The sequence below is a fragment of the Oncorhynchus gorbuscha genome, linkage group LG25 (assembly GCF_021184085.1).
Source record: "Oncorhynchus gorbuscha isolate QuinsamMale2020 ecotype Even-year linkage group LG25, OgorEven_v1.0, whole genome shotgun sequence".
Classification (NCBI taxonomy): domain Eukaryota; kingdom Metazoa; phylum Chordata; class Actinopteri; order Salmoniformes; family Salmonidae; genus Oncorhynchus; species Oncorhynchus gorbuscha.
Window position 1 is genome coordinate 34113221 of NC_060197.1, and position 17568 is coordinate 34130788.

General features: G+C 41.9%; 1 protein-coding gene across 4 annotated transcripts in view; it reads right to left on the reverse strand.

The window, feature by feature from the left end:
- LOC124014180 (Kv channel-interacting protein 4-like) overlaps nucleotides 1-17568 on the reverse strand; it is a 253568-nt gene that overhangs the window by 90201 nt on the left and 145799 nt on the right. Inside the window, exon 1 of one of the 4 annotated variants that reach the window (XR_006834980.1) lies at nucleotides 12698-12794. The exons of the other annotated variants lie outside the window; for them this stretch is intronic. The gene's annotated coding sequence lies outside the window, so the exon portion shown is untranslated. Of the gene's footprint in view, nucleotides 1-12697; nucleotides 12795-17568 lie in introns of those variants that run through there. 4 annotated transcript variants of the gene reach the window in all.

The following is a 17568-nucleotide window of genomic DNA, read 5'->3' on the forward strand; positions in this document are numbered from 1 at the left end:
TAAAGTAAAGAGGGAGAAGACAGTAAGAGGAAGAAAAGGGGCCGGGTTGACAGAGAGAAACGAGGAAATGGAGAGGCACAAAGACAGAGGGAGAGAGTCAGCCACCAGTGTTGCCAGATGCTGTGGAGATTGCCAAGCCCATTGTTATCTTCCCCCCACAGTGGGACACACAAAACGCTGCAGAAAGGACAACCAATCACATCCCAGCATAGGAGGGTCACATAAGATCACCCTCCCGACCCCCCCCAAACCCTCCTCGATGATCCCCAGGGTATCCCATGAACCCATGGATCAGGGAAAGTCCCAAGGCTGCTCTCTGGAAGTACTTTACCGGTACATCGCAATACAATACATTCCATAATATTGTCCCGGTAAGAACAGAAGGAAGCGTTCTGAATAACCTGTTGCTATGGTGACACTAAACATGTATGGATCAAGAGATATTTGAGCAGCCGTGTACGGTTACCAAAGCATATGGTATACTAATGGGTAAAATAAAAGTGTTCTGAGGTGAACCACTGTCCACCTGAGCCTTTTCTGTGCTAATCTACTTTAAAATTAATCCCAAGATTTAAAAATAAATCTAATTAAAAGGACATTTTCTTCCAAAATGCATAACTAGGTAACAGTATTACATTGAAAATATCCTAGCATGGTAGGCTACATGAGAAGCAAATCAATAAAGACACAATGACGGTCATAAACCGCCAATTAAGTATGCAGTCAATCATTTTCTCTAAATATATTCTGCGATATATTCACTACGTTTTTAAAGGGTTCAAAAGAATTTGAAGAAACTGTGGGTCCTTCCTGATATTGTGTGTTACATGGATACTTAAAATGGGTCTCTTTCCTCTGTCGTAATAATGACATTATGCAGTAGGCTTGATTGCAATGCTTATTCCTCTCAGGTTGTCCTTTGATTAGAGTGTATAAAGCTGATTAAATGAACATGTGTGCCTGCTCTCCCCACCACCTTCAACATTAGCAAGGTCAATGCGCTAGCTCAACTTGATTTAGGAATCCAATTCCATAAAGAGGGGTCTGAATAGGTAGATAAATATACATGGATGGTTCTCATGGGACAGTTTCATTATAAGCTCAGTTATTTTTTTCGTACTGGCGTTTACTGTTCTGAATTGAAAAATATTAATTCAATCGCTCTTAAAGCATGCATTATTTTGTCTGGTAGGCTTCGTTAGCATATACAGTGAGGTCCAAAAGTATTAGGACAGTGACACGTTTAAAAAAAATAAAAAATTGGGCTGAAATGATAATGACTATGAGGTTATCCATATCAGGTGAAACGCTACACAAAGGGTATGTAACAAAGTATTGAGAGAAACTTTTGTTATTGACCAAATACTTATTTTCCACCATAATTTGCAAATAAATTAATTAAAAACCCTACAATGTGATGTCCTGGATTTTTTTTCCCTCATTTTGTCTGTCATAGTTGAAGTGTACCTATGATGAAAATTACAGGTCTCTCATCTTTTTAAATGGGAGAACTTGCACAATTGGTGGCTGACTAAATACTTTTTTGCCCCACTGTATATAGGGGGTAACAGTACAGAGTCAATGTGTGGGGGCACCGGTTACTCGAGTTAATTGAGGTGATATGTACATGTAGCAAAAAAGAGGGGGGGATGCAAATAGTCTGGGTAGACATTCGATTAGATGTTCAGGAGTCTTATGGCTTGGGGGTAGAATCTGTTTAGAAGCCTCTTGGACCTAGACTTGGCGGTCCGGTACCGCTTGCCGTGTTGTAGCAGAGAGAACAGTCTATGACTAGAAATTACAGCCCTTTTTGTACATAGTCCAGCCATTTCAGGGAACTAAAGTATTTGGACAAATTCACTTATGTGTATTACAGTAGCTTAGTATTTGGTCCCATAATACTAGCACACAATGACTACATCAAGCTTATGACTCCACAAACTTGGATGCATTTCCTGTTTTTGTTTTGGTTGCATTTCAGATTATTTTGTGCGCGACAGAAATGAATGGTAATAATAGAATATGTTTCTGAACAAAAACATCCACATTAATGCGGACACTGCCATGACGATGCGTGATTTCATTCTAATCATGCATGGCAATCCTACCTTACCTTGTGCAATGACAGTAGTACTGGCAGAGCAAAAAAATAAATCACTGAATGACTTACAGTAAGTACCTGGTTGCACTTGCATGACTTTATTTAATACATCTAACCATACACAACACTGTGCATACCGATCCACCATGCACACACACAGACAGCTTACAAGGCTATAAGAATATGACTTCATAATGGGGTGCGAATAGCACCATAATTCCATTGATTGCGTTTTAGCCGTGCGAAACAGTGTGCGTATCTAAAACGACGGCCCATTTCTTTCTGTCTCCACAGGTTGTTGTGTTGTTTTGGTTTCTGACAGCAATGAATATACAGTACTGTGGATGGGAGATTTTGCTGCCATCAGATGGACACTGAGAGAAACGGCAGGGCTCCACAGAGTTCTCAACTATGCTCCTCCTCCTCACTGTACGCCATTTATTCAAATGCATATTTCAAATCAATTGAAATTGTATTCGTCACATGCACCAAATAAACAGTGAAATGCTTACTTACAAGCCCTAAACCAATAATGCAGTTAAGAAAAACAAGAAATAAAAGTAACAAATATTTAAAGAGCAACAGTAAAATGACAATAGTGAGGCTATACTGTAACAGGTTAGTGAAGGCTGCCAATCCTGCTATGTACTCCTGTCAATCTCACATATTTTAGTAAAGACTCAAATATGTGATGTCAAAAGGCAAAAGGGCACTTTACCAGATGGTACCCTTGCTGAATACATAAGTGGGCATGTTGCCCCATGATAGTTGACACATCACATCATCATCAATCACTGACAAACATGACCTCCAAAAAATGCTTTCTTCCCTTTAAAGGGCAGTACAGTGCAGAGCCATTGGACTATGCATTACAACCTATCCACCTATGGGCCTCCTGCAGCTTCAGGGCAATGTGGATTAGTTAGAGCCATAGGGATGGGAGCCTTTATCATTTCACACTGTTGAAATTAGCACAAATCTGTCAGGGCACACTTTGGGTTTATGGGAGTTGACCTTAATCACTGGTCCTAGGTCAGATATTGTTTACCCCCACTAACATTCAAGGTTAAGATTGGGGTTAGGGTAACTTGATCCTAGATGTGCAGTGAATTTCTATCTTAAGCAGTTTATTCATTCATTCGCCCATCATGGCCCTGTGGATATGTGGGACTGGGTAGTGTGGACACAGACAAGGCAGCAGGACCGGTCGGATGCTCATCCTAGTAGCACCTGCTCCAGTCTATCTGTAATTAGCACAACCCCACCTGACGCCATCCTGGATCCTGGACCCTGGAGCCATAACCTTTGTCAGTTTCTATTATCACACCAAGTCATGCTGCTAAACACGTTCACAGAGCCCACCATCTCAGGTCAGCATGTTACAGCACAACCAGCTCTAAAGGCACAACTTCAAAACAGAGTTGCATCCAAAGAACACCATACCTACTGTTTTTATTTATTTTTATTTTACCTTTATTTAACCAGGCAAGTCAGTTAAGAACAAATTCTTATTTTCAATGACGGCCTAGGAACAGTGGGTTAACTGCCTGTTCAGGGGCAGAACGACAGATTTGTACCTTCTCAGCTCGGGGGTTTGAACTCACAACCTTCAGGTTACTAGTCCAACACTCTAACCACTAGGCTACCCTGTGAAGCATGGGGGTGGAAACATCATGCTTTGGGGCTGTTTTTCTGCAAAGGGACCAGGACGACTGATCCGTGTAAAGGAAAGAATGAATGGGGCCATGTATCGTGAGATTTTGAGTGAAAACCTCTTTCCATCAGCAAGGGCATTTAAGATGAAACGTGGCTGGGTCTTTCAGCATGACAATGATCCCAAACACACCGACCGGGCAATGTAGGAGTGGCTTCATAAGAAGCATTTCAAGGTCCTGGAGTGGCCTTGCCAGTCTCCAGATCTCAACCCCATAGAAAATCTTTGGAAGGAGTTGAAAGTCTGTGTTGCCCAGCAACAGCCCCAAAACATCACTGCTCTAGAGGAGATCTGCATGGAGGAATGGGCCAAATACCAGCAACAGTGTGTGAAAACCTTGTGAAGACTTACAGAAAACGTTTGACCTCTGTCATTGCCAACAAAGGGTATATAACAAAGTATTGAGAAACTTTTGTTATTGACCAAATACTTATTTTCCACCATAATTTGCAAATTAATTCATTAAAAATCCTACAATGTGATGTCCTGGATTTTTTCCCTCATTTAGTCTGTCATAGTTGAAGTGTACCTATGATGAAAATTACAGGTCTCTCATCTTTTTAAGTGGGAGAACTTGCACAATTGGTGGCTGACTAAATACTTTTTTGCCCCACTGTAATATAGGGGGTAACAGTACAGAGTCAATGTGTGGGGGCACCGGTTACTCGAGTTAATTGAGGTGATATGTACATGTAGCAAAAAAGAGGGGGGGGATGCAAATAGTCTGGGTAGACATTCGATTAGATGTTCAGGAGTCTTATGGCTTGGGGGTAGAATCTGTTTTAGAAGCCTCTTGGACCTAGACTTGGCGGTCCGGTACCGCTTGCCGTGTTGTAGCAGAGAGAACAGTCTATGACTAGGGTGGCTGGAGTCTGACAATTTTTAGGGCCTTCCTCTGACACCACCTGGTATAGAGGTCCTGGATGGCAGGGAGCTTGGCTCCAGTGATGTCCTGGGCTGTACGCACTACCCTCTGTAGTGCCATGTATTCGGAGGCTGAGCAGTTGCCATACCAGGCAGTGATGCAACCCGTCAGGATGCTCTCGATGGTGCAGCGGTAGAGCGGTCTGAGGACCCAAGCCAAATCTTTTCAGTCTCCTAAGGGGTGTGCTTGGACCATGTTAGTTTGTTGGTGATGTGAACACCAAGGAACTTGAAGCTCCCAACCTGCTCCACTACAGCCCCGTCAATGACAATGGGGGCGTGCTCGGTCCTGTAGTCCACAATCTTCTCCTTTGTCTTGATCACTTTGAGGGAGAGGTTGTTGTCCTTGCACCACACGGTCAGGTCTCTGACCTCCTCCCTATAGGCTGTCTCGTCATTGTCGGGGATCAGGCTGTTGTGTCATCGTCAAATTTAATGATGGTGTTGGAGTCGTACCTGGCCGTGCATTCATGAGTGAACAGGGACTACCTGAGGGGACCTGTGTTGAGAATCTGTGTGGTAGATGTGTTGATACCTACCCTTACCACCTGGGGGCGGCCAGTCAGGAAGTCTAAGATCTAGTTGCAGAGGGGGTGTTTCGTCCCAGGGTCCTTAGCTTAGTGATGAGCTATGGTGTTGAACGCTGAGCTGTAGTCAATGAATAGCATTCTCACATAGGTGTTCCTTTTGTCCAGGTGGGAAAGGGCAGTGTGGAGTATAAGAGAGATTAGATCATCTGTGGATCTGTTGGGGCGGTATGCAAATTGGAGTGGATCTAGGGTTTCTGGGATAATAGTGTAGACGTGAGCCATGACCAACCTTCCAAAGCACTTCATGGCTACAGACGTGAGTGCTACGGGTCAGTAGTCATTTGGGCAGGTTACCCTAGTGTTCTTGGGCACAGGGACTATGGTGTTCTGCTTGAAACATGTTGGTATTTCAGACTCAGACAGGGATAGGTTGGAAATGTCAGTGAATACACTTGCCAGTTGGTCTGGGCATGTTCAGAGTACAGTCGTGACCAAAAGTTTTGAGAATGACACAAATTAATTTTCAAAGTCTGCTGCCTCAGTTTGTATGATGACAATTTGCATATACTCCAGAATGTTATGAAGAGTGATCAGATGAATTGCAATTAATTGCAATTAATTTGACATGCAAATGAACTGAATCCCCCAAAAACATTTCCACTGCATTTCAGCCCTGCCACAAAAGGACCAGCTGACATCATGCCAGTGATTCTCTCATTAACAGAGGTGTGAGTGTTGACAAGGACAATGCTGGAGATCATTCAGTCATGCTGATTGAGTTCGAATAACAGACTGGAAGCTTCAAAAGGAGGGTGGTGCTTGGAATCTTTGTTCTTCTTCTGTCAACCATGGTTACCTGCAAGGAAACACGTGCCGTCATCATTGCTTTGCACAAAAAGGGCTTCACAGGCAAGGATATTGCTGCCAGTATGATTGCACCTAAATCAACCATTTATCAGATCATCAAGAAGTTCAAGGAGAGTGGTTAAATTGTTGTGAAGAAGGCTTCAGGGTGCCCAAGAAAGTCCAGCAAGCGCCAGGACCATCTCCGAAAGTGGATTCAGCTGCGGGATCAGGGCGCCACCAGTACAGAGCTTGCTCAGGAATGGCAGCGGGCAGGTGTGAGTCCTTCTGTACGCACAGTGAGGCGAAGACTTTTGGAGGATGGCCTGGTGTCAAGAAGGGCAGCAAAGAAGTGACTTTTCTCCAGGAAAAACATCAGGGACAGACTGATATTCTGCAAAAGGTACAGGGATTGGACTGCTGAGGACTGGGGTAAAGTCATGTTCTCTGATGAATCCCCTTTCTGATTGTTTGGGGCATCCAGAAAAAAGCTTGTCCGGAGAAGACAAGGTGAGCGCTACCATCAGGAAAGCATCCTGAGACCATTCATGTGAGGGTTTGCTTCTCAGCCAAGAGAGTGGGCTCACTTACAATTTTGCCTAAGAACACAGCCATGAATAAAGAATGGACCAACACATCCTTCGAGAGCAACTTCTCCCAACCATCCAGGAACTGTTTGGTGACGAACAATGCTTTTCCAGCATGATGGAGCACCTTGCCATAAGGAAAAAGTGATAACTAAGTGGCTCGGGGAACAAAACATCGATATTTTGGGTCCATGGCCAGGAAACTCCCCAGACATTAATCCCATTGAAAATTTGTGGTCAATCCTCAAGAGGTGGTGGACAAACAAAAACCCACAAATTCTGACAAACTCCAAGCATTGATTACGCAAGAATGGGATGCCATCAGTCAGTAATGCAAATATTGAGTCTTTGCATTAACTTCATGTAATTGTCAATAAAATCCTTTGACACTTATGAAATGCTTGTACTTATACTTCAGTATTCCACAGTAACATCTGACAAAAATATCTAAAGACACAGAAGCAGCAAACTTTGTGAAAATTAATGTTTTAATTCTCAAAACTTTTGACGGCGAGGCATTGAGGCATTGAGGCATTGTGAATGTTGACCTGTTTAAAGGTCTTACTCACATTGGCTGCGGAGAGCATGATCACACAGTCGCCCGAAACAGCTGATGCGCTCATACATGTTTCAGTGATACTTGCCTCGAAGTGAGCATACAGTAGAAGTCATTTAGCTCATCTTGTAGGCTCATGTCACTGGGCAGCTCTCGGCTGTGCATCCCTTCGTAATCCGTAATAGTTTGCAAGCCCTGCCACATCCGATACGAGTCGGAGCCGGTGTAGTATGATTCAATCTTACTCCTGTATTGACGCTTTGCCTGTTTGATGGTTCGTCGGAGGGCATAGCGGGATTTCTTATAAGTAATGGATGAGTATTCATGGATAAGTTATACAGTGCACACATAAGACTCCACAATGAGATATATGCTCCCAAGTGTGTATACTGAAACCACATTGACCCTATAAGTCTTCAACAGGTCTCTGGAGCCGAAAACATTGCCTGAGAAATTAGCAATTTAGGGAGTTGAATAGGGACAAATTCACTTAAAACTAGGAAAAAAATACTAATGGTCATGCATAATGCAATTTTCCCCATCATGATTTAGCTTCAGAATATGTTGGTGAAGCAACAGAGTGCCCCTATGAAAGGGTAAGCAAAATTGGACCAAAAAGGTAATGGGATATAGAATTCTCAGCATGTTTAAGTGCATCAACATAATCATTACAGATTAAATGGAAGGCTGTTGCACTTTGCAACACTGAGTCTCACAGGTTTAAAGGTTCCCAAGAAAGCAAAAGTCATTGTTGGAAAACAGGAAGGGAACCAGGTCTGCACTGTACATTGGGGTCAGTATAAACAACTGTTGCCACAAGGTTGTCAGAGTGCCCCATGATGTGTCTTGGCCCGTTCAGTGGGGATTAGGCCCGTCTGTGCATGGCTAAGCCTACTTCCTACTTCACCTGCTGGGTCCCCTAAGAGGGATGCTAGCCATTAATCCCAGTCTTAGGAAGCCTCCATAATATTGGCCCGTGTACCCCAAGGAGACAAGTGATTAATTCCAGGAAGTAAGCTATCCTGTCGAGGGCCACTCAACGTTAAGAATGAAAACAAGCTTGTAGCAACAAGTCAACCTCTTTGACCCTGCCGTTTCAATTTAAATGCTCATTTAGCAGTGTCCACACATTTCAAAAGTGACGGTTCTTAGGGATGAACTATGAGGGGTTATGATAGGTGTTTGGATAGCTTATACTGTTAGTACTTATATTTAACAAGTATGGATATTTGAGAGACTATAACAATATCTTTAATCATCTCGTAATTATTGGACACTATGGCTTTGAAATATCAATGGATCAATCTTCTGTCTGCAATCCTATGCGTCTGGTTTTGCCAATTTCCCAATGGTGAGGTCTGATGTGAACACAATGTGTAGATACAGTACATATATTCAAAGAGTTAAAGTTTCACTAATGAATGAGATTGGTGAGTTTTTGAATCAACCAACATCTCTTGGGCCATTCTCTTATGGGGATCCTAATAAACTAAAATAAATCTCTTGAGGGACAAGGGACCTGACTAGCTCTATGTGGATCGATGTTGACTTTACCTCTCGATGTTGACTTGTGACACATGGCCTTTAAGAGAAGCAGTGCAATGTATGCATACTGATAACTCCATTACACCGTATGAGTGTGTAGCGTAATTATTAAAATATACAGGAGTATGGCTATGAATACTGCAGCAATATTAGCAGTGATATGTTGTTTTTCTTTCAGGAGGTATATCAGCTTTAATACTGCAGATATATTGTGGCTTCTATCAATGTAATTATCTGTATCATTTCTAATCCCTCTACATTTCTAAATATTTTTGGGTAATTATATTTTTCTTTATTTTCCTTTTATTATTTTCCTCTAACCCTACATCCCTAACCTAATAGGATTAAACTAATTGACAACAATACTTAGGCATCTACTTCCAGTTCATACATACTATATACATTTTACAGACAAAGTATATTTTACATTAGTTATCTTTAAAAAAATATTCCTTTGTCTCACCCTTCAGCTCCCCTCAACCCATTCCTTCTATCTCTGAACACCACCGAGTTTTTGATTTATATTTGTCAACTGTGCGGTGATGTTTCTAAACAGTTCTGAACCTTTCTATTCTCAAAGTTTTTACAGATTGTAAATTAAAGATGCCGTTTTTTGCTAAGATTATTATTATGGGCCTCCAATTTTTTAAACGGACTGGAGATTTATATTTACCACCTGGGTCCTGTTTCGGTAATAGTGAAGTCAGACCTTCGTGTTGAGTATCTGATACTCTACCATTTTTATAGTAGTTAAAGCATCCTAACAATGGTCCTCTGAGTACATCAAGAAAGGTTCATGCTTTTTTTTAATCAACTCACTTAGAGGTCTCAGGACCAATACCTTAGGCATTATATCAAGGCATTATAGCAAGGATCTCATGCAAGTCTTCAAGTATTAGGCAAGGTCACGCATCACTCGTACGTGGTATGCCATGATACATTTTGAGTTAGCTTTTCTTGTGAGAGATTTACCATTATTTTAAAATGAAACACAACAAGTGAACAGTGCAGGGGTGCAAACATTCACCGCTTAATTATACAACCATTCACCTCAATTTGGCAGATTGGAAAAGTACAAAACAGACACGCATTTACCCACTGAGGACTTGAGTCACTTCCTGTTTTGTAGTTTCAATCTGAGAGGCAATGCGTCGAGTGCACAGCACTCCTACGCCAACCCCACTAACAAACAATCCTGTAAAGATGACGTCCACGACAACAAGCCCACTACATCTAGCCTAGAACTACAATCATAATGAAACTCCCATAACTAACCCCAACATCTTTTAACCTTGGAATACTTCAGTAGCTCAAAACCCACTGACAAACAAACCCTGAACAAGACAGTCTCGAACAAAAATGCTCAATAGATCTAGCCCTAGCCATAGAATTCCATTCAGAACTCTATAAAAACTGATCCATAGAATCCCTGTGGACCCTACCATCATATTGACCCGCCATAACTAGCCTACAGTCGCATATTTTCATCTTGAGACACTTGAAAAGCTTCATACCCATTAAGAGTGGGTCTGTATGGAGTAGAGTGGAGTTTGAGTGTACGGTTGGCAAGGCGCTAACTAAAACAGCGGCTCTCTTCACCGGTGGATGAGGACAGCTATGGTAATTAGTGTGAGGCATTAGAAGGGGTAGTGGAGTGGCACTGCGGGCCTCAGGGCCTGTGCGTTTACCACGCAGTGACTCGGCCCAATTCATCGTCGCTCCCATCCACCGTGATGGTCCCAGGAGCTGGAGCTCAGGCTGGGTTTGAACTCTCAACTTCAAATCTTATATATGGATAGACACGAACACACATGCAAAATAACAGACTAGAATAATAAAATAGCTCATTAGAATGCTGAGCACAGTGAGTAGTAATCCAATTTGGAGGATAGCATATCTTCATTTCAGCTTTAGACTTCATGGCGTTTCATAAAATGTTATGCCGGAGGGGAATTGTGCCTGTCTGGTCAATGTGCTCCATTCTGGTTCTGGTGAAAAGTGCTTAAAATGCATATAGCTGTCCAAACTGTGATCTATTGCCTAACAGAGTTAACCAGCACCCCCATTAATTTTACCTTCAACCTGTATTACAATACTTCAATGAAATATGACTTAGGATGGGAGTGGTCCATTCAGTCTCTCTTACTGCACAAAGCAACTAAATGTTACAAAACAAATGAGGGATGGGCCTGGAGAAATTGAACCACTCTCAAATTAAAAGACAGAGCTTTGGATGCAGGGATTGACCATGAGATCACAATTATAGTTTTAACTATGTTTTGGAGCTGTATAGTGTTTGCTTACAATCAGTTAAACGGTCTTATATTTTGGATTCTGATGGGAATGACAAGGTGAAAATATGTTGTTAGAAATGTTTCATTGAAAATGAAGTACAGAAATCTAATTTTAGAAGCATTCCCAATACATGTTAGAATCATCTTTGGCAGTGACTACAGCGGAGCGTCTTTCTGAGTAAGTCTCTAAGAGCTTTGCACAACTGGATTGTACAATATTTGTACAATATTTTTTATTTTCTCAAGCTCTGTCAAGTTGATTGTTGATCTTTGCTAGACAGCCATTTAAGTCTTGCCATATATTTTCAAGCAGATTTAAGTCAAACTGTAACTAGGCCACTCAGGAACATTCAATGTCGTCTTGGTAAGCAACTCACTGGTATATTTGGCCTTGTGTTTTAGGTTATTGTCTTACTGAAAGGTGAATTCATCTCCCAGTGTCTGTTGGAAAGCAGACAACCAGGTTTTCCTCTAGGGTTTTGCCTGTGCTTAGCTCTATTCCGTCTCTTTTTAGCCCCCCCCCCAAAAAAAAAACTAGTCTAGTCCTTGCTGATGACGAGCATACCCATAACATGATGCAGAAAACACCATGCTTGAAAATATGGTGAGTGGTACTCAGTGATGTGTTGTGTTGGATTTACCCTAAACATAAAGCTTTGTATTCAGGACAAAGTTCATTTCTTTGCTACATCTTTTGCATATTACTTTACTGCCTTATTGCAAAATGGATGAATGTTTTTGGAATATTTGTATTATGTAAAGGCTTCCTTCTTTTCACTCTGTCATTGATGTTAGTATTGTGTAGTAAATAGTACATTTTGTTGATCCAGACTCAGTTTTCTTCTCTCAAAGCCATTAAACTCTGTAACTGTTTTAAAGTCCTTTCTCTCCGGCAACTGAGTTAGGAAGGACGCCTGTATCTTTGTAGTGACTGGGTGTATTGATACAGCATCCAAAGTGATATTCAATGTTTGTTTATTTTTACCCATCTACCAATAGGTGCTCTTCTTTGCGAGGCATTGGAGAACCTCCCTGATCTTTGTGGTTGAATCTGTTTGAAATTCACTGCTCGACTAAGGGACCTTACAGATAATTGTATGTGTGAGTTACAGATGAGGCAGTCAGTAAAAAATCATGTTAAACACTATTATTTCACACAGAGTGAGTCCATGCAACTTATTATGCGACTTAAGCAAATGTTTACTCCTGAAATCACTTAGGCTTGCCATAACAACTGGGTTGAATACCTACTGACTCAAGAGATTTCAGCTTTGAATTCTTAATGAATTAAACATAATTCCTCTTTGACATTATGGGTTATTGTGTGTGGCCCATGACAAAAAAATGTAACACAACAAAATTTGGAAAAAGTGAATACTGAAGGCATTGTACAGTATATCATTCAACTGTGATATATTGCCTAAGATAGTTATATAAAACATAGGAAAATGGCAGATGTCTACACTGTGCCTTTAAGAATCAAACAAAAACGTGTTCTAAAGAAAAGTCCACCTTCCTGTGTGTCCCCTGTCCCCCCCCTTCCCTCAGAAACAAACAAACCACACGCACACACACACACACACACACACACACCGTGGCCTACCTGTCCTTTTGCGCCTCTGATCTTTCTGAAGCGAAAAGATGACCATCAAAGCACCCATGCTGCCCCCCTGTACCCGTCTTGAATCAGTGATCCAGAAGTCCTGTGCTACTGCTAGTTTTGACGAAGCTACAGCTATCACAGGTTGCTGGCTTGTGAGTTGAGCAGAGTAGAGCTGATGAGCTGCAAGTACAACAGTCTCTGGTCCCTGCTTCCCCTTTTATCCACCCAGGCTTAGTGGGCTGGGCACTCAACAAGGGTGTGAAGTGGGGAGTCGAGCGCTCGTGCCTCCCTTTTACAGTTTTTAATCCCCCCCTCCTCATTTTCTCTCTGAAGTAGTTGCTTCGGAGGAGAGTGCTGCTGCTCTGCCTGGCTACTTTGTACCATTTGAGCACCTACGAGATTAATTGACCTCTCTGAGCAGGAACCAGGCACTCGCTGTGGGGAATAGTAAGGCCACTATTTCAACAGATTCCCTTTCACAGAGGGAAGGAATCGAGGGAGAAATAGGAGGGAGGGAACTCAAACATAAATATTGTCGCTTGCCATTAGTGAATAGGTCTCCTTTAACCATAGCCCCCATGCTGTGAAAGAGAGTGGAAAACCCATAGGCAGCCACCGCCACTGTAGATATTTCAATTACAAGCGAGGCAATCACTTGAGAATTACGTCCATCCGAACCATTTCAATCCTCAAACTGGGAACCAATTTTTAAAAAGCAGATTCTTGGGTGAGGAGACACCTATTTTTCTGATTCTCCCGGTGTATTCTGATTCTTTATGCAACATAGACGTGTTTTTCAAAGGATGCGATGAGATCCTGGAAATTACAACGGAATGACATACCTTGCTGCGAATTACCTTCAATACAGTAATCCAGTATTTAAAAAAAAATCCCAATTAGCGGAATTAGCGGAATTTCATTTAATCAATCACAGTCGTTGAGTCCTGTAATTGCAATCACAACATTCATAATACAGGGGAACATCAATGGGAAACATGTAATCAAAAACGCACAAAAGACTGAGAAATATGATTGACATGCAGAGAGCATAGAACATCTAGCATCAACAGGTTGTACAGGAAGAGAGATGTGTTTTAAAAGGCAAACATTTCCAAAGACTCCCTCAAAATGTGATTACAAGTTTTTAAAGGAGACCCTTTGCCTGCCAATTTGCGGTGGACACAAAAGCCTTTATGGATGGTCAGAGAAGACGAAGGACCTCGCAATTCTCAAGGTCTACAGAATGCTGGCCCCTTTTTGACTGACATGGTCTCGCACCTTAAAAATATCCCTGGCACTCTCGACGACTGTTCCCTTTCACACAACATTTTAAAAAACTTCTCCCTGCCACACCCTCAGAACCCTTGGCAGTCTTTTCAAAGAACGTTGGTGGTCCAATTCACCACACAACCGCCCACAGTCAAGTACCAATCTTCCCACTCCATTATTCAGCTTCCTTCCTCTTCGGTGTCAACATTGCTGTTCTGGGGCCTGCGACAAATAAGAGTGAGGTAGAAGCAAGTATGTGGGGCTGGGGATGATGAAAACAATTCCCAGCATGGCATGAGCAAGGATTAAGAGCAGGATGGAGACCCCTAACATAGAAATCTACCTGGCAGTGTGGCCATCCTTGAGGTCAGAGGTCCTTTGTGTCGTTCGCTGCCCTGGATATACATTGCAATTGGGTTTCTCTCAAGGAGTCAGAGTCCGAGCTACAGGGGCTTGAAAACTAAATTACAGCCAAAACCAATCTGGCCAGCTCAGAGAAATAGATAGCTTTGTTGTGGTAGGGAATAGGGCTACTTCGTAAGGCTGCTGTCACTTTAAAATGTATTTTCTCTGCCTCCAGTGGTGCTTTTCAGACCGTTGGTCGCAGTGGGAAAGAGATTGTAATTTGTTGGACAATATCTTCACTAAGCCCTTGGATTTAAAGGTTTATCTTAAATTAAATTCTGGAATGTTTGCATTGCAAATGGATTAGGCTTGGTTCAACATCTGATCAATATACAATAAATTAAGTGACAAAAGATCAGCCCAAAAGAAACTAAGAAAATGCACTTCTAATAACTTATTGTAAACACCTTCACAGACAGCTCGTAACTGCTGAGGACTGTAGACAGTTCCTAACTGCCCGGAACCACAGACAGTTCCTAAATAGTGAAATGCATTGATATTAATAACTGCGAGGCTCACAGTAATCCCAAACTGCAGGAGAATGGAGAATAGTACATGCAGGATGAGAAGCAACCCATCAGTGGCAGAGAAGTATTGGGCCAACAAGACTTTCAATGGCACATCCCGTTTCAAAGCTCTTCACTGTGGTCTGTTGGCACAGATCTGGAATCAGATTACCTTCCCCAAAATCCTTAACCTCCTCATCGGGGGGTAAAAACAAAACTGACCTTAGATTAGTGTGTCTAGGGGCAACCACATCCTATCTTGACTGCTGTCTGCAGCTACCTCTTTAGTTGCATTTGCTCTGGTGACACCTCAAGCACCCTGCCATCCACTGAGCCTGTGGACCTAACAATCTTGATGCTTGTTGACTGTAGCCTCTGACTAGCAATGTAAAAATGCATTTCCATTGCATCTGCTCCTGATCCACTGTAGCCCAGCGAGGATCATTCCAAGGGCAAAGTCATTATTTTGACACCGTAATGCCTCCTATTAATAAAAAAGATTAGATGCCTCACTAGATCAATCGAACCATCGTCATTTCATCTGCAGTAAGGCTTACTTCATCTGTGTGCAGAGATATCATGTCAGAATCCTGCCCCTTGTTTTAACTGGTAAACCTTTCAAATGGCATGCTGTCACAAGCTACTGTCCCTACCTAAATTGCCAGAGAATAACGATTATTGACTATTATACTGCACAAACTCATGTGAGACAGCCTGCAAAAAGCACAAGGAGCATTCACAGTAGGTAGGATGAAAGGGGGGGGGGGGGGGGGGGTGAGTTCGTGGTGGAGGACAATGGATGAAGGGGGGAGAAAGTGACAGAAGCATTGGCCTTGGTTTCCACAAGGAGATGGAGCAGCCAAATGTAGATTTCCAATAAGCCTCTCCAATACCAGATCTCCCATCTCCCATTGTTGTGTTGTTGTTTTTTCTCTTCGGGATCGGTGTCCCATCCATGGGACGGTTGAGCTAACGTAGGCTAATGCGATTAGCATGAGGTTGTAAGTAACAAGAACATTTCGCAGGACATAGACATATCTGATATTGGCATAAAGCTTCAATTATTTTTAATCTAACTGCACTGTCCAATTTACAGTAGCTATTACAGTGAAAGAATACCATGCTATTGTTTGAGGAGAATGCACAGTTTTGAACATGAAAAGTTATCAATAAACCAATTAAACACATTTGGGCAGTCTTGATAAAAAAAATTGAAGATAAATGCAATGGTTCATTGGATCAGTCTAAATATTTGCACATACACTGAGATCTAGTGGCCAAAATCTAAATTGCACCTGGGATGGAATAATACATTATTGCCTTTCCCTTGCATTTCAAAGACGATGGTACAAAAAAACAATACAAAAGAACGTTTGGTTTTTTCTTTGTATTCTCTTTTATCAGATCTATTGTTTTATATTCTCCTACATTCCTTTCACATTTCCACAAACTTCAAAGTGTTTCATTTCAAGTTCGAACACAATTAGTTGGAAAATCACTCTCCTTGCATCTTTTTCCGACACATTTTTTGATAGTTGTGTGATTTATCATGATTTTTAGAAGAAACTAAATCAAACAGATTTTGATATCAAGGAAAGAGAACACATGCCTTAACAGAAACAACATGATTTTTTCCTTAGAGGTTTTTTGATTCGATTTGGTTCAACAGTATGTCAGAATAAAGCAAGGTGCTGTGTTGAAGTTGAGTTCATTGCGCAGACGACCCAGTCAGTGGGTGCCACACGTATTTGATTTGCAGAGACACTTTCAGAAACACCCATTAAAATCTAGCTCCGCTCTGCCGGTTATCACGGTTTCCAATGTACAAGCAGGGAATGGAAAGCGGCCTCATTTCATCATGCTCAATGAGCTGACTGACTCAACGTGTGGCTCTTCTGTATCTCACCTTGTTCATTCTACTGTGTCAGACATTGTTTGTGCCCCAAATGGCACCCTATTCCCTATAGAGTGCACTACTTTTGACCAGGACCCATAGGGCTCTGGTCAAATGTAGTGCACTTTGTAGGGATTGGGGTGCCATTTGGGACATAGTGACGGAACAAAGCTGATTAATTGAACCCCGTTCATCTAACCCTTATCAGTAATGAGTAATATTGTTCACGTGAATTACTGAGAGTACTACACTACCGGTCAAAAGTTTTAGAACACCTACTCATTCAAGGGTTTTTCTTTATTTTTACTATTTTCTACATTGTAGAATAATAGTAAATACATCAAAACTATAACACATATGGAATCACGTAGTAACCAAAAAAAGTGTTAAACAAATGAAAATGTACTTTATATTTGAGATTCTTCAAATAGCCACTCTTTGCCTTGATGACAGCTTTGCACACTTGGCATTCTCTCAACCAGCTTCACCTGGAATGCTTTTCCAACAGTCTTGAAGGAGTTCCCACATATACTGAGAACTTGTTGGCTGCTTTTCCTTCACTCTGCAGTCCGACTCATCCCAAACCATCTCAATTTGGTTGAAGTCAGGGGATTATGGAGGCCAGGTCATCTGATGCAGTACGCCATCACTCTCCTTCTTGGTCAAATAGCCCTTACACAGCCTGGAGATGTGTTGGGTCATTGTCCTGTTGAAACACAAATGATAGTCCCAAGCGCAAACCAGATGGGATGACGTAATGCTGCAGAATGCTGTGGTAGCCATGCTGGTTAAGTGTG